Source organism: Olea europaea, unplaced genomic scaffold, assembly GCF_002742605.1.
Source record: "Olea europaea var. sylvestris unplaced genomic scaffold, O_europaea_v1 scaffold971, whole genome shotgun sequence".
NCBI classification, from domain to species: domain Eukaryota; kingdom Viridiplantae; phylum Streptophyta; class Magnoliopsida; order Lamiales; family Oleaceae; genus Olea; species Olea europaea.
The window spans coordinates 185640-209772 of record NW_019268212.1 but is presented as its reverse complement, the minus strand read 5'-3'; the positions used below and the strand labels follow the sequence as shown (position 1 = coordinate 209772).

The 24133-nt window shown below is 33.1% G+C and overlaps 1 long non-coding RNA gene and 1 pseudogene across 1 annotated transcript; one reads left to right on the top strand and one right to left on the bottom strand.

Annotated features, from left to right (window-relative positions):
• LOC111392742 lies at nt 1-1364 on the top strand. The gene is made up of 3 exons (XR_002702318.1): nt 1-306; nt 633-833; nt 1170-1364. It is a non-coding gene; the product is annotated as an uncharacterized LOC111392742 (long non-coding RNA).
• Nucleotides 1365-2238: 874 nt separating this feature from the next.
• Nucleotides 2239-2938, bottom strand: LOC111392733 (annotated as a pseudogene).
• Nucleotides 2939-24133: the final 21195 nt, after the last annotated feature.

The window sequence follows — 24133 nt, the reverse complement described above, 5'->3', positions numbered from 1 at the left end:
TGACACTCATTTTTCCTTATTTATTTTTTGTTCTTTTGATTTGCCCTATATTCTGGTTGTTGCTTTAGTAATTAGATGGGCATGATTTGTGATTTATATGGCAGTATCCTAATTATGTTTTTGATGTTGCTTTAAAGCAGTATCCTGATTATGGCCGACTGATTTGCCCTATATTCTAGTTGTTGCTTTAAAGCTGTTCAATTTTCTAGTTGATCTTGTCATTTCCAATTTTTCAGGGCTTTGTGAGATCCTTATTAGCCATTGGCAGAGCTTGGATATGCTGAAGCTAGTCCGTGTTGCCTTGGCGTAACAGTTTTTTTTGACTTTTTGAGATATATTTTGTTTTATAAAATTGGTTGATGTCGTGTCTGAATTTTGAGGGGGTGATGCTAAAATAAGAATTAAACTTCTTTAAATAGCTTATCTTGCTGATGCAATTGCAGATTTTTCAAGAATTGTTAAATATAATTTCGGTGACCCTTAAGTTGTTGGATTACGTATTTTCACTAAGTTATGGTCTTGCTGATTTCCATGGTTTCTTAGCGTTTTCTTTTTCATTTTGTGTTTTTGATTGATGGAGAGAACATGTTTGGTTCAGCAAGTGTATTAGTTTGAGTTGTTATTCCTGTTAGGGTTCTCACATAAAAAAGAAAGGAAGAATTGACATCAAATGAGTAGTAACTGCTGCAGAGAAAGCTTACCAAGAAAAAGCACTAGTAGGTGGAATCAGAACTATGTGTTCTCAAAATCAAAAGGAGATGCTTAAGCTGCTAGTTACTGATATGAAGCCGCTTTCTGTTCGGGACATTGTCCACAATGGAGCCACTTTCCAGGTAATGTAGTCTTAGTTTGCTCTATATGATTTTAATGTATCCATGATATCTTACTAATACCTTTTGTAACTCATAGATGTGGTTTAAGATCGGAAAATTGATGTAGTGAGTTCTTAATGATGTTGTAAATCACCTACCCAGTGGTTCTATGCCGACCTTGCTTTACATGTCTGCTAATGTAAATCGAACACTCTCTTACATCTCGCCAATAAATATGAAAAGAGATTAGATCTGACATCTGACCATAAAATTGCAGAAAACGTAAATAATATATGATTTGATTGAAATTCAAACACACAGACCTTTTTTTTTATTGATTCAATGCTTCTCTTGCAGCTTTGTTGGCCGTCGTGAATTGTGTGGCGAGCAAATCGAAGAGTGCATGAAGGGCAATATGATTGAGCATGCCGTTAGGGTATTATCCGGAAGCTTGGTATTGCAAGTGTGGCAATAAGCTCTTCATGCCTAAGCTGTACCAAAATTTTATTCCTAGTTTTGTTTCACTTTGAAGCTCCTTTCTATTTAGGTGGTGTTGTATCACATTCTAATGTTCAAATGTATGGATTCAAAAATTTGTAATGAAATTATCAATTTTTATGCAATTCCAATATTTGTTCAGAAGGAGTCATTTTCAATTTTGATAGTCAACTTACATAAATTGCTGTAAAAAATAAAAAACCTACGGCAATGGTCGAAAAATGTTGCGAAATGGCTTTTTGCAACGTTGAAAAAACGTTGCGAATTTTTATTTTTATTTTTATTTCTTCAAAAAATGTTGGGGTTTTTTGCAATGTTCAAAAAATGTTGTGAAAGTATTTTTTGCAATGCTCGAAAAAACAAAAAACATAGCGAAAGGATTTTTTGCAACATTTAAAAAATGTTGTCGTATCCTTCTATTCTATGATAACATCCAGATTTGCAACATGTGGTTGAACGTTGCGAAAGGATTTTTTGCAACATTTAAAAAATGTTGTCGTATCCTTCTATTCTATGATAACATCCAGATTTGCAACATGTGGTTGAACGTTGCGAAAGGTCACTAGCAATGTTTTTTGAACGTTGCAAAAAGTTTTTTTTTTTTTTTTTTGTAGTGTACCCATAGGTCCATCCAAATTATCTAGAGTTTTTTTTTTTCAAATGACTTGATAGTTTGAAGTTCAATACTAAACCCATCCGGCCATTAGAAATTACAGGTGTTGGAACAACTAGCGAAAATGTTGCGTAACACTTCAGTAACTACTCTACAGAATCATCTTGTTGGAAGCTGCAATCATTCCCATCTTTCTCCATATAATTATGTAGTACCAAAGTAAGCAATTTATTGCATTAGCTAGCCAGTGAGTTATTTCAGAATTATAGCAAGTCAAATTTATGCTACAAAAAGCACATAAATCAGTTACAAGGCTCATCTAGAGCTCAAAAACATTATCAAAATGCCGTTGAGTGGAAAACCAACCTTGCTATCTTCATTAGCAACAAATTTGTCAGCAGCAACATCAGCAGGTAGAAAGAGGGATCCCCTTAGACCTTGCCTTCTCCATAAATGATGTTACAAAGACTAAGCGTGTCATTTTCCACAAATGAAGATCCCAAGGCATGGCCTTAGGCTTTATAGAAATTAAAGATCATTCCTCCATCAAGAATGTGTATGTCAACCTTCTCTAACAATGACACAATCATGCCAATTTTGGCGGATCCCTTTGAGCCACAAACAATTGTAGTAATGCTTTTTTTTTTTTTGCAATAGCCCCAACTAAGTAGTCGAGCACCTGCGATTCAAGAAAAATGGAATGTTAGCATCAATAAATGTCCAACAACCATAATGCTATAAAGAAATATGCAGTGACGCAATAAGTGCCAACCATCGAGTTAGATATTTTAATAACACCTGCAAGTCTTATAATTCCAAAGTCTATATAAAAAATGGTACTTTACATTTCAAAATGTTGACTCATGCATGACAAAATATTCAAATGAGCAAACTTTCGACCAGACACAGAATACATAACTTAAACAAGCCTAATGAATCCGCTAACCTTCTGTATAAGGAATCCAGCAATAGAAGGCTTCAAATACTTGGCCACTCTCTTGGTGGAAGCATACATAACGACCAAGAAAACAAGCATAATGAAATGAACAACAAAAAGACAATGGAATGGGGGGGAAAAAACTAGAAAAAACCATGGACTTGAGCTCTCCACCAACTGTGCTTGCATTTAATCTGATCATGCACCAACTCCAACCTATCTGAAAAAATCTCCAATTCCAACGTCTGCTGCTTCCTCCATTTCTCATCAATGAACCTCTCCCCACCCATCACTCCACTAAAATCCAAAGGCTTGAGAGTCAAAACCAACACAAACCCATGGTTTCATAAAATCCATTCCCATTCAAATTCATAAAATTCCCAACAACTCCTTGAAAATTCATCATTAATTTCATTATTCATTCATCAAAATTCACAAATCACAATTTATACTAAATCTGTAAATCACCAATCAATCTGTAAAAATATACTGAGAGAGAGAGAAAAGAAAGGGCTCAGAGTGTACAGGTGCCGGTGGCACGTAGGGCAGAGCCAGTGGGGGAGAGACAGACGATGATGGAGAGCGGGTGTGCCCATAGTATTACTACAAAATTTAAGACAAGGCCCAAAGTGCTGATCAGCGCGCAAAGAAGTGCTGGTAGAATCACTATAATATCTGAGTCAAGCAATTGATTGTCTGAAGTGACTCCTTCCCTGGTGGCAGCTGTGACAATGTAGGCAACATAAGCTGATTTACGTTGCCAAGAAATTGTGACCGCGGTCATTTCCCGAGGAAGAGAGCGAGAAAGGAAAGGGTTTGTTGCCTTGAACAAGAGCAATTAGGGCTGAAAGAATCTAGAACGGTCTAATACCACTACATTTTTTAGGATTTACCGAGTTTATGTTCCAGATTACAAATTATTCAACCTTACGTATGGAATAAACTAGTTAAAGCAACAAGTCACTTTAATTAGATGTCTAAGTGGTCAAAAAAAAAACAATTCAATTATCCTATGTTTGAATGCCACAGTAATAATATTTTAAAAACCAATAAATAACACAAGATATGAGGACGAAGAAACCTCAATGTGGGTAAAACTTCAGAACTAAGCGAGTTACCTCCACCATAGACAATTCAGATAATACAATTACAAGCTTATCCTTGTACCCATTAAGACCCTTTGCCATAGCCTTACGATATATTGCTATAGACATCTCTAGCACTAGAATTCCCTATCTACCTCCTGTAGCCTCCTACTGCTATAGATTCTTCTAGCCTCCTGCTAGACCTCCAAGTCTACCTCCTGCTAAGCTGCCTATTCTTATACTTGTAACTGCGCTTTAATCCATATCTCTCAATCCTCCAATGAGAGATTAAGGAAGACAGGTGTTTTGGATTATCGGGCCTTTAATGTTTTCCCCAATATGTGGCTGTTGAATCTCAAGAATAAATAAAATGAATCAATGCTTAGACATGCTCTTGGATCTTCAAAAAGATTATAAGAATATATTTTCTAAGAGAGACACAATGAACAACCACCCAAAAATTCGTGCTAGTGCTTGGGTATTTATATTTGAAGGTGTTTTAGTAGTATGGGTCGAGTAAAACTCTTAAAAATGAAAACTAGCGATTTTGTAGCATAAGAATGTCGCTCAAGCGAGGATTCAGCAAGAATAGAGCTAGAGCCATTCTGTTTTTTGCTCAGGCAAAAAGCCAACGAGAATTGAGCGACAGCTGACTAGTTATAAATGTTTTCACGATAACTTTCTCTCTCGATGTCTTATTAAGGTGATTTAACTTATGTTAAAAAGCTAACGCAAAGGGCTACAATTCTTCTAAATAGCCTTGACTAAATTCCAATTTTTTCTATGTGAAAAATGTATTGGAAGTTACGACTGAGAATTTGGAACATAACTTGTGCGACTCTTTGACATTCTTTAGACTTCTAATTGCATTCTGATGGTCATACATGGTCTTCTTGGACTCTTTCAATGCCTCCAATGCTAATTTACCTCATCTATTCAAAATTGCAACTAAGTCCTTGACTTTTACAAGTGATCAATTTAGTCAATTTTGTTCACAGCATTGCCAATTACAATATTGGACGTAACAATCTCCCCCTTTGGCATTCGGTGACAAAATTATACAAATTTAAGTCAAGGGATTACAATCAGTCAAAAATCTAAACTACCCAATATTCCGAATCATTAAGTCTTACATTCCTTGTTGAACCTATTTCCCGAAATCCAAAAACTCACATGCCAGTGTAAAAAGCACGTAATACAGAAAATATAAATTAAAGCACATAAACGCAAACACATCAACATGCTACTTTGAGACATGATATTGATGCCAATCAAAACACCAACCGAAATACCAATATCACTAAACATCAAAACTCAAATAGCAATAGATATGATATGGAATGCAATGTAATACTCCCCCTTACTTCGAACTCTCGTGAATTCAATGCAATAACACAATGTATCTATGTCTTTCCCCAACGACCCCTATAAGACTTAGCAATGCAAAATGAAAGTAATGTCAATCAATGAAATCATGTGCATGCCAATGCAGTCGCTCTCCTGTGTATGTTATTTTACATGTTTTCTTCCTCAGTTATATACATTTCTCTTTCCCTTTTTGTCACAAATGCTGAAGGGAATCATATCAAGAACTGTATGAATGGAGTAGAAAGTACAAGTGACTCATGTGTGTAAAATGTCATTATTCCAATGCAAGCAGAACTCTAAACTTTAATTTTCTGAGAAGGGACAAGTCAATCACTGCCAATAAGTATATTCCTCTGCTTATGAAAGTCAAATTATGAAAGTACAGCAGAAGCTATACTTATTATTTTTATTTTCTACCCCTTAATTTGAACATTAATATTTTTTAAAGTTTCCATATTTTTCAACTCATCACACTTTTCATATTTTTTTTACATTTTTCTCATTTTTCCAACTCATTAATTATTTTTTTTATCTTAGTTGCAAATTCTTCTACATTAGGCACTAAGATGACCTCGTAGTGAGCTTTAGGCCGATTAATCCAAGTTAGCTGACCATAGGCACCAGGTTTTAAGAGACCACTCAGGCTTAATTGCTCAAGTTAAATAGGCCGCAAAGAAAAAAAATTAAGACATGAGCTTATTTCAATAGGGGATTAATTTTTGGGTTTATGTCTACTAAGTATTGGTCAATTCATTTCCAAAGTCACCCTATCAACATGTGATAACCATCCCAAGTCTCACACACGCGGTAGAATCCCAAGTTCCTAGTGGGTGCAGTGCAAATGGTATATAAAAACACTTATACCAACTAATCTAAATAGACCTAAACAAGTAATGAAAATTATTCTACTGCTTATCAATTTCAGCTCATGCATGATTACAACCAACAAGTTCAAAAAATATATATCATGCTATAAAGCAATTTCCATAGCAAGTTATTTTTGTCTTTTCCAATGTTTCAAATTTATTATTATTATTATTATTATTATTATTATTATTATTATTATTATTATTATTATTATTATTATTATTATTATTTTGTGTTTTTTTTTCAAAACATGAATACATCATTCAAAAAGAAAAATATCAAGTACAAAAAAAAACAAAAATAGATATGCATGCGCCAATGCAGACAGATGAGAATACACATGCATGAAGCAAAAAGACAACAAATGAAAGTAAACACTTACAAGTGATACATGCAATCATCATGCAACAATTAAGAACAAGCATGCATCAAAAACTACCTAATCAATTAGGTATATAAGTGTTCTTTCTCTTAAGAACACCGTGATCCACTTATAGATTTTACAGATCACTCTGTTCACCCAAACCTGTCTAGTGGGACAATAGTGTCACCAACCAGGTCAAAAAGATTCACTTGTTCGGTAAGGAATCCAATCTGACCAACAGACACCTAATTTTTGTTTCCATTTAAGTGCATCTTCTTATTTTTGTTGTAAACTAACGACATCTAAGGTGGATGTGACCTAACACCCCACAATGAAAGCATGTTGGGATAAACCTAGGACCTATGTTATGTAAACACAGACGTTTATTCCTAAGTCAACGAGTCCTATGCTGTCTGATAGACCTCTGTCCTATAGATCCCTCGACATTAGGTTTGGGGTTAGGCACATGTTTAGGCTTGTCAAAAGCAGGGACAAATGTGGTCTTAGACGTGCTAACAGTATCATCAAGTTTACCCATATATTCTAGACCTTTCTTATTTCCATCCAGCTTACCTATTCCTAGAAGATTATCTAGCTTTGACGAACCACTGGTGAAGACAAGAAGTTGAGTGCTTTAAATTGCTCACAAGGTTCAGAACCTGGATTTGCAAAGTCTCATTCATGGTGGTCAACTCACTAACTTTCCTAGAGAACCTCTCAAGCCCACTGGTAAGATTTTTGACATGAGACTCTAAAGCTTCATTCATCAACTTAAGTTTGCTCAGGATAGTGGAAGATTCCTTAACATACGCCTCTAACTTAGCTTTCTCTGATTGCAGCTACTAAATAGTCATACTTAAAACCTTGTTTTTATTGAGAATTTTCAAGCTTTCCTGATACATTTTCTCATAGACCTCACCGATATCTTCCTTATTCACCAACTCGTCACTAGAATCCTCATTACTATGAAAGTCCTTGTCTCTTTCACTCCCCTATTTGGATCCATTATTAGCCCTAGTTATGAAGGCCAAGTATTTTTCACTCTCCTCGTGCTTGGATTTCTCACTCTATTTGTCCAAACTAGACTCGTCATCAGTGAGAGTAGCATTCATAGCCTTTTTCTCGGCTCTCTTAGCACTATGACACTCCTTCTTCACATGACCTACACCTTGATAGTTATGGCATCTCACCGAATTAGATTTTCTCCTAGATTCTCTCAAGCTACCTCTCAGTTTCTCTTTCAGCTTCTTCTTCCTAAACATTTTCAGAATTTCTTAGCTAGGTTGGTCATCTTATCATCGTTAGGTAATCTACATCAGAAGATTCGATTCGATTATTCCTATCAGATTTCAAGGCAAGGGATTTTTTCTTAGCAGGATTTTCTAAAGTAAACTCATAAGTCTGGAGGGATCCAACTAGCTCCTCTACCTTGATAGTGTCAATGTCCTTACTTTCTTCTACAGCCATAACTTTAGGCCTAAAATGCTTATGTAAGGATCTAAGAATCTTTCTAACTATCTTAGGCATGGGGATCTTCTCACCTAAGTTGAAGGAAGAGTTTATTATGTTGTTAAGGCTCGTATTGAAAACATCAAACATCTTATCATCACTCATCCTAATCTCTTCAAACCTAGTAGCCAGCACCTGCAGTTTTGAATTCTTATCTGAATGTGTTCCCTCATGTGTGGTTTCTAGAATATCCAGACTTCTTTAACAATCTCATGGATGGACACTTTTCTAAATTCTTCAAGGGAAATAGCCATAAATAGGGCATGTAAGGCTTTACTATTCTAATTACATCTATCCAATTCAGTCTTAGACCAATTCTCTATGGGGGTGGAAGTGACAGCACCATCTACTTTGGTCTTAAGGGTAAACCATCCATTCACAACACTCAATCAAATCCTCTCATCCATAGTTCTCAAAAATGCCCTCATTCTCACTTTCCAATAAGCATAATTATTCCCATCAAAATGGGGTGGTATACTCAACGAAGTACTCATCTAGATAATGTAAGGTCATGCACTCTGGCTTTGATACCACTTGAAAGAATCTAGAACGGACTAATATCACTACAATTTTTAGGATTTACTGAGTTTACATTCAAGAGTACAAATTATTCGACCTTACCTCCGGAATAAACTAACTAAAGTAACAAGTCACTTTAATTAGATGTTTAGGTGGTTAAACAAAAAATTCAATTATCCTATCTTTGAATGCTCTAGTTAAAATATTGTAGAAAGCAATAAATAACCCAAAATATGATGATAGAGAAACCCCAACATGGAACTTCAGGACCAAACCAATTACCTCCATTATAGACAATCAAGAGAATACAATTACAAGCCTATCCTTGTACCTATTAAAACCCACTGTCACAGCCTTACGATCTATTGCCACAGATGCCTCTAGCACTAGAATTCCCGATCTACCTCCTAAGGCCTCCTACTGTCGTAGATTTCTCTAGCCTCCTACTAGACCTCCAAGTTTTCCTCCTGCAGCTCGATCTGTTGTCTTCTACAACCTCCTGGTCTATACTGAATGTCTCTCCAAAGTGGACCACCAAGAACTGCCTGTTCTTGTGCTCGTAACTGAGCTTCAATCTACATCTCTCAATTCCCAACGAAAGAGTCCCTCAAAAGATTAAGGAAGACGGGTGTTTTGGATTATGAGACCTTTGATGTTTTCCCTAATATGTTGTTGGATCTCAAGAATAAATAAAATGAATATATGCTTGGACATGCTCTTGGATCTTCAAAAAGATGATAAAAATATGTTTTCTAACAGAGACACAATGAACAACCACCCAAAAATTTGTGCTAGGGCATGGCTATTTATATTTGAAGGTGTTTTGGTGGCATTGGCCAAGTAAAAAACTTAAGAATGTCACCTGAGCGAGGATCTAGCGAGAATCAAGTGTGAACCACTCTGTTTTTTCGTTCGAGTGAAAAGCCAACGAAAATCGAGCGAAAGTTGAGCAATCATCAATGTTTTCACCATAACTGTTTCTCTTAATGTTCAATTGAGGTGATTCAACTTATGTCAGAAAGCTAACTCAAAGATTACAATTCTTCTATAATAGCCTTGACTAAATTCCAATTTTTTCTATGTGAAAAATGTATTGCAAGTTATGACTGAGAATCTGGAATGTAACTTGTACGGCTCTTTGATATCCTTTAGACTTCTAATTGCATTCCGATGGTCATATGTGATCTTCTTGGACATCTTGGACTACTTCAATGACTCGAACACAAATTTACCTCATCTATCCAAAATTGCAAATAAGCCCTTGACTTTTACAAGTGATCAATTTACTCATTTTTGTTCACAGAATTGCCAATTACAATATTGGACATAGCAAGGGCAATTTTAAAATTTCTCCAAGCGACATAATAATGGTTGATGATAGGTAATTCTGACATGTGTCCGTAACAAACAGCGCCAACATTTTAGACTTTTTTTATATTGTAGTGACATTTAATTAGAAGAAATTTTTGCATACAAACAATCATTTTTCCCCGATGTGGATATTTTTCTTACTAGCAAATTGTTATGAACCTTATTCACCTAACATATGACTGCTTTAATTCAACTAATTTTTCCTTATTATCAAAGTAAAGTTAATTTATTATATGGTTTAAACCAAATCACAAATATATATGTTTCAATCATAATTACTAAAAGGATATAAGTATCCGATATTATTTTAATACATGTATTAATTGCACCAAATGCCGATCTTTTATCCAACTAGGTTTCAATCCATCCCATCAAGCACTCAACATATTGGTGAATGTAACCTTCACCGCCTTGCCATGTTTACTCGTACATAGGGCCTGTAGATATTGTTTGACATTTCTCTAGAGTACAAGACGTAAAAGGTTCCACATAGCACATACATCGGGTTGAAATCTGCACAGTGATGCCAAGAAGCAATTCATTCATATCCTCCTTGGTGGTAGCTTTACAGCTTCTCTCAGGTTTCCACAGCCTAAAGTTGCATAAGAAGCTACTTATATTGTCAAGTTTTATGAAAAAATCAAGTGCAATAATGTACTTGATGTATTTATAGTATTGTAAGTAATTGTTTGATTGAATGTTTTCTCATGGGTGAATTTATATTTTTTGCTTATAAAACTTCTGAATTTTTTTATTAAATATGAGTCGTTTTGTTTTTATTTATCAATACTTTTTTTTAAAATATTAAATCCATGTATTTTTTTTTTACATAAATGGATTTCTCATGTAGTAGTGGAATGCATGGAAAATGAAGTTACAAATCATTTTTGTATGTAATTGTAGGTGAAGAGCAAAGATTTCGCGAGACTTTGCTTCTTGAAAAAACTCGATTATTGAGTGCTATAAAAGAAATTATTTAGTTTCGAATGTCTAACCTTTTATTCGATTATTTATTTCTCATTCCTTGGGAAAAATATTTGAAATAATAGTATGGTCTAAAACTATCTTGTAGAGGTATTATTTTAACCATGTTGACAAAAGGAGATTCAGACCTTGGATAAATTTTATTTTGCTGTTAGTTATAAAAATAATTAGTCATTTTAGGTTAATCCTTATATAGATAACATATAGAGATACCTCAATTATAGTGAAATACACATCAATCATTGGGAGACAAACACCTTTGCACAAATTATCATGTATTTAGTGCTTAAAATTTTCAATAAAGTTAAGTTTATATCATTAGTTATTTGTTTAGCCCAAATTTATTAATGAAACACTATTGATGCTCGTGGAACACCCATGAAATATTTCAATACTGTGGGTAGTAGATTAACTGGATTTTTTTGCTTCTAGGTAAATTTTTGTTTATGGGTTACTTTTTATCTATGATAAATTTTCTTTACCAATGGATCATTTTTATAACTTGTATATAAATATTAAATTAGAAGAAATTTGTAACATACAAACAATCTTTTTTCCCAGATGTGGATTTTTTCTTAATAGCAAAATATTATGAATCTTATTCACTTGTCATATGCGTACTTTAATTCAACTAATTTTTTTCCCTATTACTGAAGTAATTGTTAATTTATTATGTGGTTTAAATCATCTCACAAATACATATATCTCAATTTTAATTACTAAAAGGGGACAAGCATCACATTTTATTTTAATATGTGCATTAATTGCACCAAATGCCAATGAGTTATCCAACTGGGTTTCAATCCATTCCATCAAGTAGTCAACATAGCGGCGAATGAAACTTTCACCGTCTTGCCATGCTTACTCGTACTTAGGGCCTGTAGACATTGCTTGACATTTCTCTGGTGTACAAGATGCATAAAAGGTTCCACATAGCACATACATCGGGTAGAAATCTACACGGTGATGACAACAGTCAATTCATTTATATCCTCCACGGTGGTATCCTTACAGCTTCTCTCAGGATTTCACAGCCTAAATTTGCACTTGAAGCTACTTGTGTTGTCATGTTTTATCCAAAAAACACGTGCAATGCACAGACAACGTACTTGATGTACTTTTAGTAATGTAAATAATAGTATGATTGAATGTTTTCTTATGGGTAAATTTATGTTTTGAGTTATATATAAGGTTATGAGAATTTTTTTACTAGTGAGAAGTTTAGTTTTTTATTATGAATTTTTAATTTTTTTGAAAAAAAAATTTCAACCCATGCATTGAATTTTTTTTTACATATATGGACTTCTCATGCAACAGTGGAATGCATGGACAATAAAGTTACAAATCATTTTCGTATGTAATTAAAGATAGAGTGAAGAATTCGTGAGATTTTGCTTACTAAAACACTTGATTATTGAGATCTATAAAAGAAATTTTGTTTTGGTGTTAATTGTAAAAATGAGTAGACATTTTTAGGTTAATCAATAATAGATACCATATATACCTCACCGATAGCAAAGTACTATGGATCCAATGGAAGATGAACGGCTTTGCACGAATTATCACATATTTAGTGCTTGATGTTTTCAATAAAGTTAATTATCACAAATATAAATATCTCGATCATAATTACTAAAAGCATATAAGCATCACATATTATTTTAATACGTGCATTAATTTCACCAAATGCCGATCTCTTATCCAACTCGGTTTCAATCCGTTCCATCAAGTACTCAACATATTGACAAGCGTAACCATCACTGTCTTGCCAAGTTTACTCATATAGGGCCTGTAGATATTGTTTGGCATTTCTCTCGTTTACAAGACACATAAAAGGTTCCACATAGCACATACAACGGGTTGAAATCTATTCAGTGATGACAAGAAGCAATTCATTTATATCCTCCATCGTGGTAGCCTTGCGGCTTCTCTCAGTTTTCCGTAGCCCAAAGTTGAATTAAAAGCTACATATATTGTAAAGTTTTATCAAGAAACCAAGTGCGATGCACGTACGATGTACTTGATGTATTTTTAGTATTGCAAATAATAGTATGATTGAATGTTTTCTCATGGGTAAATTTATATTTTATTTTTTATTTTACTTATTAGTCGTTTTGTTTTTAATTATAAACAATTTTTTTTAATTTAAAAAACATGTACTGATTTTATTTTATTTTTACAGGATTTCTCACGTAAAAGTGGAATGCACGGACAACGAAGTTACAAGCCATATCCGCATGTAATTGAAGGCAAAGAGTAAGACTGCTTCCTGAAAATCTTGATTATAGAGTGCTATAAAAGAAATTATTTAGTTTTGACCGTATAACTTTATATTAGATTACTTATTTCTCATTCTTTGGGAAAATTATTTGAAATAATAGTATGGTCTAAAACTATCTTGTAGAGGTATCATTTTAACCACATCGACAGAGGGGAGATTCGGACCTTGGATAAATTTTGTTTTGGTGTTAGTTGTCAAAATAAGTAGTTAATCCTTATATAAATAACATATAAAGATACCTCAACTATAGTGAAATACACATCAACAATGGGAGTCGAACACCATTGCACAAATTTTTGAGTTTGATTCAAGATTATCGAACCAAGTAACCAACAATCACCGACAATCTGTTGATCTCTTGATCATAAAAAGAACCAAGACAATCGCAAACTATATCTTGACCTTATGATCACAAAATTTACAAATCTTACTTGAATTGTTGAACGCTACAAAGAGCATGAATATTTGATAAGTTCAGATAGCTTGAATGCTACAAATATTAAAAATATTTGACAAATTCTGTTCAATTAAGAACAAGATAGAAAGTGAAAAAATTCACATTATGATTAATTTTCAAAAAATTTAATGTCTTTATTATACAATGAATGTGCCTTTTATAGGGATAAAATAAACTCCTAATCAAAATAAAATTCTAATTCTAAAGACAAATCCAAATAATCTACAAAACAAATGTGGCTTAAACTAAAATAGTAAAAATAACGAAACTACCCTTTAAAGAAATTCAAAATGCAAAAATTGACCGCTAAACAACCAAAATTGACCCCAAAAGTTTGACAAAGTCGTTAGACAAATTTGTGGAGAATCAGAAGATATTTCTAGATTATACTCATGGGCAAAAATTCGACAATTGAGCTGAAAGTACATCCCGTGCATTTTTGCATATACTTCGTATTTCTTCCATTCTCTAATTAATTTAGGATCTTCTCTTCTAATTGATGTATACAACTCCAGAACATGCACTGTATCTTTGTTAGTTTTAACCAAAACATTTCACATCATGATTAATTCTCTCAGGTTTCCACCCTAAAGTTGCATTCGAAGCTACTTATATTGTCATATTTTATCAAAAAACACGTGTGATGCACTACGATGCACTTGACGTATTTTTAGTGTTCTAAATAACATTATGATTGAATGTTTTCTTCAGGGTAAATTTATATTTTGAGTTATTTATAAAACTTATGAGAATTTTTTTTTACTTATGAGTGGTTTTTTTTTAATTATCAATTAGTTGTTTTTTTTTTTCAAGCCATGCATCAAATTTTTTACATAAATGGATTTCAAACGTAATAGTGGAATGCAAGTAAAACGATTTACAAATCATTTTCGGATGTATTTGAAAAAGGAGTGAAGATTTCGTGAGATTCTGCTTCTTAAAAAGCTCGATTATTGAGGTCTATAGAAGAAATTATTTAGTTGAACGTATAACTTTTTATTCGATTAATTATTTCTCATTCTTTTGGAAAAATATTTGAAATGATAATACGGTCTAAAATTATCTTGGAGAGGTACCATTTTAAACCATGTTGACGAAACAGAGATTCAGACCTTGGATAAATTTTGTTTTAGTGTTAATTGTAAAAATAAGTAGACATTTTTAGGCTAATGCTTATGTAGATACCATATAGAATTACCTCACCTATAGCAAAATACTCATGAAGCAATGGGAAAAGAACAACTTTGCACAAATTATCTCATATTTAGTGCTTGAGATATTCAATAAAGATAAATTCATATTATTAGTTATTTGTTTAGTCGAATTCTATTAATAAAATAGTATTGATGCTTGTGTGACACTGATGAAGTATTTCGACTGTGTAGGTGGTAGAGTAACTGGATCTTTGCTTCTAGGTAAATTTTCTATATGGGTTACTTTTTATCTATTATAATTTTTTTTTTACCTATGAATCATTTTTATAACTTGTATATAAATATTTAATTAGAAGAACTTTTTTACATACAAACAATCGTTTTCCCCCGATGTGGATATTTTTCTTACTAACAAAATTTTATGAATCTTATTCTCTTGTCATATGCGTATTTTAATTCATCCAAATTTTTTTCCATATTATCGAAGTAATGGTTAATTTATTATATGGTTTAAACCATCTCACAAATACATATGTTTCAATCACAACTACTAAAAGGAGATGAGCATCACATATTATTTTAATACATGTATTAAATGCACCAAACGCCGATTAGGATAAAATTCATCCTTATCCAACTGGGTTTCAATCGATTCCGTCCAGTACTGGGAATGTAACATTCACCATCTTGCCATGTTTACTCGTTCATAGGGCCTGTAGACATTGCTTGACATTTCTCGGGATTCGTAAAAGTTTCCAAATATCATGTTTGTCGGATTGAAATCTAGATAGCGATGATAACAAGCAATTCACTTATATCCTCTCTAGTGGCTGTCTTAAAGCTTCTCTGTGGTTTCTGCAGCCTAAAGTTGCATTAGAAGTTTCTTATATCATCAAATTTTATCAATAAAACTTGTGCGATGCATGTACAACGTACTTGATGTACTTTTAGCAATGTAAATAATGGTATGATTGAATGTTTTCTTTGGTTGAATTTATATTTTAAGAGTTATTTATGCAATAATATTTTTTTATTTTGACTTAGGGTAGTTTTGTTTTTAATTATAAATGTGATTTTTTTTAACTTCAATTGATTTCTCAATTAATGGTGGAATGCTCGAACTATAAAAGTGGGGGTGGTGGTCATAATAAAGTTACAAATCATTTTCGTATATAATTGAAGAAAAAGAGCGAAGATTTCGTGAGATTTTGCTTCCGAAAAAACTCGATCACTGAGTGCTATAAAAGAAATTATTTAGTTTCGGATGTACAATTTTTTATTCAATTAATTATTTCTCATTCTTTGTGAGAAAATTTTGTAATAATAGCATGGTCTAAAAATATCTTGTAGAGGTGTCATTTTAACCTTGTTGACAAAAGGGAGATATGGACCTTGGATAAATGTTGTTTTGGTGTTAATTCTATAAATAAGTAGACATTTTTAGGTTAATCCTTATATAGATACCATAAAGAGATACCTCTCCTATACCAAAATACTCATGAACCAATGGGAGACAAACATCTTTGCACAAATTATCATATATTTAGTGCTTGAAATTTTAATAAAATTAAATTCATATTATTAGTTATTCTTTAATCAAATTTTATTAATAAAACACTATTGATGCTCGTGTGACACCCATGATGTATTTCGATTATGTAGATAGTAGAATGACTGGATTTTTGCTTGTAGGTAAATTTTTGTTGATGGGTTACTTTTTATCTATGATACACTTTTTCACCTACTAATCATTCTTATAACCCGTAAGTAAATATTTAATTAGAATAAAATTTTTTCGTATAGGCAACAATTTTTCCCCGTGTGGATAATAACAAATTATTTTGAATCTTATTTGATGTATTAGATCGAAACCAGATGAATAAGAATCAACTTAATCCTATTAGGCATTTGGTTCAATTAATACTGCATTGATTTAATTCGAGGTGCTTACCCCACTTTATTCAATACAATTAAAATAATACTACGAACGAGATGGTTTAGTCAATATTTAAATTCAATATTTCATGAACAATAATGAATAAATTAGTTGAATTAAAGTAAGTTTACTCACAAGTTAATAAGCTTATAAATAATAAATTTACGTGTAAGTAAAAGCTAAATTTAAAGGGAAAAAAAAATCTGCTACTGGGTAAAACAAGAAAAAAGTTACTCTTGAATAAAAAAAATATTTATAAATTAAAACTTTTTACTTGTAAGTGAAATTCACCCATAAGTAGAAAATGTCCTCATAAGTCAAAAAATTCACCTAAAATTAAAATTTATTCATACTATTAAATACATAATTTTAAATGCGGCGTGTGTTACAAGTGAATTGCACATAAACTGCACGCATTATAATATAGGTGGAAAGGACAAATGTCCTTGCCTTTTCTTTTGATGGCAAAATATCTCGTTCTTAAATCCCTTAAGTTTGGCCTTGGAAGGAGTTTTGGCTGAGTTTAGGTGCCAAATTGCCATGTGCCACACGTGAATTGCACGAGCATCACACGTGTTATAATATTATGGCTGAAAATGATCGATAATCAAGATTTTTCATTCAATTGTGGATTACTTGATTATTTAAATTCTTCAAATCCTTGAACTTGGTCTCAGAGGGAGTTTTAACGGAATACAAGAGCTTAATCAACTCCTGCAAACGTTCCGGTGCCTCGATAAAATATGTGAAAGTCCCTACTGCACATGTTTAATTAGGTGAAGCCTTTCGTTTCTTATTGTTGGACGAGTGGGGGTGGAGGGGACATAGATTTTCCTTAAAGTAGAAAGTTGATGTGAGTATAACTCTATTTAAGTTATATTTACTTAAAAGTAAAAAGTTCATCTATAACTAAAAAAATTCTCATGGTCAAAATATTAACTAATATAATGGACATTCAACTGGAGTAAGATTTCACTGATACTACTAAATACAGGATTAAATATACATGAATAATAGTAGGAAAATTAACTAATTTAAAATACGTAAACATATATAAATAACTTTGTATGCAATTAAAATTCAATTTTAAGAAAAAAATCCACTCATTTGTCAAATAATTACTGATAAATAAAAGTCATCGATTAGAAAAGTAACCTATCTTCAATTAATTATTTTAATTACTTTTATATAAGCAAATATTATAAGAAGACCTTGTAAATTTATAGACAGGGGGCATCAATGGAATCGTGAGCCTATTGACCCGATGGTTGGGTGTCGGCATCCTTCAACCCTCAGGTGTGGACATCCATATCCATCATTTTGTAGGCATCAAAACCTTATTCTATAGTGTCGACATTAAAATGTAATTTTTTATATATTTTTTTTAAAACAGCGTAACATTAATGAAAATAAGTCAAATTACATTAATGAAGAATAGATCGAAGAATAATTGGAATCAGAGATTGGACGAGGATTTATTTGAGAATGGAAGAGGTATTTTTTTTTTTAAAGAACACAGTAAACGGTGGCCTGTAAATGTGAGCAATTAGGGGTAAAAAGGGAAACTGCCGAATTTTTGGAATAAAAAAACTTTTTATGGGATCACTTGACCCCACAGGATCCCATGTGGGTCTGCCCGTGGTCAACACGAGAGATCCCTTGAAAGCCCACCCCTTTTAGATATTTTAAGCCTTGAATAACCAATAAGTCGATCACATGAAATGGTATGGTCATAATTAGCTTATGATGTAAATATTCAAATTATGCAGATGCTAGCATGATACGAGAAATTGAGGTAAATATCGACAATTACAACTCTCATACACTATTGTACTATGATATTGTTTGTGATGTTCTGGTTTACTATTAGTTAACTTATTTGTTCTTAATGTCAAGCATTAGCATTCTAGCAGCACCTGCATTGTTATTTCATTCATAGTGGACATAAGGATAGTGACTAGAATCCTTTTACGAAGGCACTATTTTTTTTTCCTTTTGAATTAATATACCTAACTGAAACTACCAACGACCATTAAAGATAGTCCGGGATAAGGAATTCGGCGTTGTGGTCTCATGGAGGTGATGACCGAGAAACTGTTGGATCCTTAGCTATGGTTTAAACTATGTAGGACTTCACGGAGACTCGTTAAGTGCACTTCTTATTGGCCATATTAATGTTTGAGCCTATATGGCACAAAGTACGAAGATTCAAGCCATATGCACAGGGCCGACCCTGATATTTTGGGGGTCTTATGTCAATTTCCAATGTGAGGCATATATTTTGAGGCTTCTTACATAGAGTTTTAGCCTTTTTTGATGGACATTAAAATCATATTTTAAGTAGATTTTAGTAAAAGTAGATGAAATATGTTGATGAAAAGTTGTGGGACCCATATGTGGTTAAAATTACTTGTTGATTTTGACTTAAATTAAAATATAGATTTTAATAGAATTTCAACCTGCAATACAAATTACAAGTAAAGTTTGGCAAACAGAATTATAATGCAATGGCAAAGGGGTATGTTTGTTTCTAAGATTATTTTCTCACTACAACTATTTCAAACAAAATTCAATATACTTTTGAGTGATTTATATACAAAATTGGAGAAATTTGACTGCGAAAGATAGTGTAATAAAATAATGAAAATGATGATCAAATGCAAATGAGCTTCTAGATTTATATTAATTTATAAGAAATAACTTAAAAATAAAAAGTATTTGTAGGAACACGGATAAAGAATTATTAAATTCAAATTACTTTTCACAAACATGTAAAAATATTATTATCATGAGATTAAGACAAAACAATGTTATAACAACCTATATACTCTGCACTATGTGTTTTGAAGGGAAGAGATAAAGAAAGAAATTTGTAAGGTTTTAACAATCACTACTAAAAAACAGAGCTTCAGGCATGATTTTTCGTTTCTAAAGCCTCAATATCCGTTGCTAATAATCTTCACCAACAGAATATTTGCAATCACAAATCCGTTGGTAATATGAGGGTCGCTGATAGTTACCAACGGAATGTCGGTTGGTATTGGTTAAGACTTTTACCAATGGAAATTCCGTTGGTAAAGTGTGAATCTTTTACCAACGGAATTTCCATTAGTAAAAGTCTTAACCAATACCAACTGACTTTCCGTTGGTAAATGTTTATCATTACAATTGGTAAAAATCAATATTGTAAATAACCGTATGGTAAAAAAATTATTTATTTATTTATTTATTATTATTATTATTATTATTATTATTATTATTATTATTATTATTATTATTATTATTATTACTATTTTTAAATTTTTAGCCAACTGAATTGAAAGACCAAAATATTATTTAACTCCTTATTGGACTACAAATTTATAGAAAGCAACTACAAAGATATTGTTGTAAACTTTCAATGTGGGATAAGTGAATTATTTTTATCAACGGATAATCCGTTTCTAATTACCAACAGAATATCCGTTGTTGAAAGATCAAAATGTTAAACAGTTATATTAGGCACGGAATATCCGTTCGTAAAGAGATATCATTTTTACTAACGGATAATCTGTTTCTAATTACCAACGGAATATTCGTAGGTAAACGATCAAAATGTTAAACGGTTATATTAGGCACGGAATATTTGTTGGTAAAGAGATATCGTCTTTACTAAAGAAAAATCCACTGCTGATTATTGTAACTAAAAGTGAATTATTTTTACCAATGGATAATCTATTTCTAATTACCAACGGATTGCATCCGTTGATAATATTCAGTACATTACCTACGGAATATCCGTTGGAGGAAGATCAAAATGTTAAACGGTTACATTAGGCACGAAATATCGATTGATAAAAAGATATCATCTTTACCAACGAAAAATCCGTTGCTAATTATCGTAGCGAAAAGTGAATTACTTTTACCAACGGATAATCCTTTTCTAATCACCAACGGATACAATCCGTTGGTAATTTTTTGCAGTTGAAAAGTTGTTTTTTAGTAGTGAATGGCAGTAAGATCAAACCAATATGCTAAATTGAATCTTTAAAATTTTAATTCAAAGGGATATATATCTTGTTGGGTTGAAAAAATAATGGTTGGTGATTGTTTGATGCGGAATTTTGAGAGACAAAGAGGCCTTTTGTTTGGTTAAAAAGAGAAAATGAATGTTTGGAAAATAAAGTGTCAACTTAGTTATAAAGAGGGAAAGTAATATCAAATGATAAATAAAAGTAATTGATATAAACACACACACACGAAAATGATCTCCTAAGCACCAGTGACATGTCACACCATTTAATTGGTGAATAAATTAATGGTAGGTCCCATGTATTTAATGATTCACCAATTAAATGATGTTACATGTCACTGGTACTTAACATAAGCTAAGTAGCGATACTTAGGAGATCTTTTATATATATATAAAGATTTTTATATTTTCAATTTTTATTAGTTTCTTACTTTTGTATACAATAATTCTATTTTACATAATTTCATAAATATGATTTTCATTTTTCTTCAACCAACTAATTAATTTTAAATAATTTGGGGCTCTCGCCAAAGCGGGGCCTTAGACGATTGCCTACCTTGCCTATACTCGGGCCTCCACTACATATGCATGATTGGATGTACATTTCATGCACTATAATATTTATTGGACATTCTCTTTCGTGTGTGCTGCAATTGTACACTAGATATGAATGATATTGATGGATATCATTGAGAACATTCAGAGGATCAAATTAAGATACGATGGACCTTGTGTTTTCCTCTTGGTGGTGGTTATTGTATTTTCATTGTTCAACTATATTATTTTATAGGTCGGACTATAACTAATAACTTCATCAACCTTGAATGTCCGGCTAGTAATGCTCATAAGCTATGCGGTTGATACAAAGGAAATAGTCATTGGTGGACATAGCGTCTTTCCTAGCGCTGACGAGCTAGTGTGGATTTGAACAGTTTTGAGTTAGGGAAAAAAGGAGGAGAAATTGCATTTGAGAGCAAGCCATACTTCTTAAGAGATAGTGTAGGTCATGACCTGAGTGAGGAAATTTTCAGTGAGTGAGGCATTTATGGGTGGAAAGATAAAAGAATCCTGACCACTGCCTCGTATCGAGGGTTTGGAATCTGGAAGATAGAATCAGAAATGGGATGGGGGTGTTAGGATCTTCCTTAAGCTGCTCAAAGTGATTTCAGAGCTCAGTTAACCATTAAACATCGAATTCAACACCAAAACTAAAGGTGACCGACCCGTCGGCTTCTCTTCTCCTATGGTTGCTATTTCCTCTTTTGCTTGTTGATTCAATCACACACTTAGGATGAATACCACACAGGTAAGAGTCAGAAAGGCTCAAGCAATTTGGTAGGAAGACGAATCACGAAGAAGAAGGCAGAAGAAGAAAGCGGCAGTCTCTCTTTACCTCTCGGGTTCTCTCTTAAACGGGGTTAGGAGTAGAAAGAAAACCACCAATATATATATTAGTTAAGTGGCCAACATAAGGTAAGTCAAAATATGGTAAGTAGGCTCGACTAGGGTTAAGTCCCAATGGAAAGAAACAACAAGCCGCAAAGAGTTTTAGCCATCCAATAGGTAAAGTAACGTTTGGTCGGTTCATCCATTATTCGATGTTGAATTATCGTTCAGTCATTCATGTCGACTGATAAAATTGGTTTTCATCATCGCCTGAGATGTCGTTTGACAACATGATATCTAACTACCTCCACCTTGGTGTCAAAGGACCTGCAAAGAAAAACGTTTTTCCATTAGTGACACCTCTAACAGAAAATCCGATAAAATTGAAATCATTTACCTGTACCGATGTTTAGAAGCTCTTTGCAACTTTTAAACTTTACCAGTGGCAGCACTTTCGTGCCCATATCTGAAGGATTATACTGTGTGTGAATTTTCTCAAGTCTTACTACTTCTTGTGATATTATATTCCTAATGAAGTATAACCTAACATCGATATGTTTAGTGCGTTCATGAAAAACAGGATTCTTACACAGATGTATGGATGACTGACTATCAGAATACACAACCACATACTCATTCAAGACACTCAGTTCATGAAGTAGACCTCTAAGCCATAGAGCCTCTTTAATTGCTTCAGTGGTGGCAATATATTCTGACTCTGTAGTGGATAGTGCAACTATGTGTTGTAACTGTGATTTCCAACTAACACACGAATTTGATAAGGTGAATACGTAAGAGGAAGTTGATTTCCTACCATCCCTATCTCCTGCATAGTCAGCATCTACAAAACCCTTTAATTTCACGCCTTCTTTATTAGCACTAAATTTTAGACCTACGTCACTTGTACCCTTCAAATATCTTAAAAGCCACTTTAATGCTTCCCAATGTTCAGGACCTAGATTAGACATGTACCTACTGAGAGTACTAACAGCGAATCCTAAGTCCGGTCTAGTGCAAACCATCAAATACATTACGGAACCAATCACATTTGACTATGAAATTTTACTCATGTATTCCACTTCACGTTCATTGCAGGGAGCTTGTTCCTTAGATAGAACAAAATGGTTTGCAAGAGGCAACGTGACAGGTTTGCAGTCACTCATTAAACTTTTTCAACACCTTTGATATGTATGGAGACTGATGCAAGAATACGATGGAATTTGACCTATTTCGTTCAATTTCCATGCCTAGAATCCTTTTAGCCTTTCCTAGGTCTTTCATATCAAATTCTCCACTAAGATCTGCTTTTATATTGTTTATCCACTTAGGAGATGATCCAACTAAATTCATGTCGTCCACATAGAGCAACAAGAACAAATAATTGTTATCAGTCTCGTTGTGTTGAAAGTATAGGCAGTGATCGAATTTACTTCTTTGAAATCCTATAGTGAGTGCAAAGGAATCAAACCTCTTGTACCACTGTCTAGGTGATTGCTTTAGACCGTATAGGGATCTTTTCAGAAAACACACATAATCAGGTTTTAACTTGTCTTTAAAACCTTTTGGTTGATTCATAAAAATTTGTTCATCAAGCTCTCCATGTGAAAAAGCAATTTTTACATCGAGTTGTTCAAGTTTCCAGTCAAAGAGCGCAACCAATGCGAGCATGACCCTAATAGTAGTGTACTTGACAACTGGTGAGAAAATCTCGTTATAATCAACACCTTCTTTCTGTGTGTAACCCTTTGCTACTAATCTAGCCTTAAATCTTAAGGATTCTGAACTACTAGTACCATCCTTAACCTTAAAGACCTACTTGCAATCAACGATTGATTTATTCTTAGGTCTCGGTACTAACTCCCATGGTTGATTCTTTTCTAGAGAACTCATCTCTTCTTTCATAACCTCAAGCCATTCCTTAGATTGACCACTATTCATAGTCTCTTCAAAACTTTCTGGCTCCCTTTCAACTAGTTCTTC